This window comes from Octopus bimaculoides, chromosome 17, assembly GCF_001194135.2.
Source record: "Octopus bimaculoides isolate UCB-OBI-ISO-001 chromosome 17, ASM119413v2, whole genome shotgun sequence".
In the NCBI taxonomy this organism is placed as follows: domain Eukaryota; kingdom Metazoa; phylum Mollusca; class Cephalopoda; order Octopoda; family Octopodidae; genus Octopus; species Octopus bimaculoides.
Window position 1 is genome coordinate 41,849,818 of NC_068997.1, and position 862 is coordinate 41,850,679.

The window sequence follows — 862 nt, forward strand, 5'->3', positions numbered from 1 at the left end:
TATTTCTGATGTGTTAAGCAGGGTTGAGGGAGGAGAATGAGAGACGATCAGAAAATTAAATAAAATAGCTACAGAAATATAATGAAGCACAGGAAGTTTTGTAGAACCAAAATTTCTAGCAATGTTTGTTGGATATAATAAATAAATTCCTGTACAAAAAGAATTATGTGTGCATGTGTGTGTGTCTGTATATGTGTGTGTGTGTGAGTGTGTGTGTGTGTGTGTGTGTGTACACATGTTTTCTCGCTTGTTGGGGATTATTTTTGTCTTCTTTTCTGTTTAAACTCTACAACTAAATAAAACGAAAATTACTGGATTGAGAAAAGAAAATGAAATTAGTACATCATATCTCTTCAATCTATAAATTGTATATTGACTTTTTCAATGATATAATCCTTAGTGTGGTATATGTAGACAGATGGATCATTTTACCCCAACATCAAGGGAACATAATCCAGCAAACAGAGGTTCTGATGAAATCAATAGTTAACAGCAAAACAAATACATCACTTAAAGTATATGTATCTCTCTCACATGCACACACATACAAACACTCACACGCATACACAGTTATTGGTTTGGTGGCAATAATGCTATAGGATTAGACTGTGGAGCAATTACATACGTTATAGGAATCAGATAAAAAGCAAGACAGAGTATATCTTCTTTTTCTACTATCTTTGTCAAGCTTAATACAGCAATGGAAAACTTTCCATCAAATAATATTGCAGTAACTGCTCCTACTATTTCTACTTTATCTGAAACCATTTTCGATCTTTTTCTTCTTTTTTTTTTTTTGATCATCCCTAATCAACAGCTTCAGAGTAATGCTTTGTTATAACCAGTCTTAAATGTTCCTCTT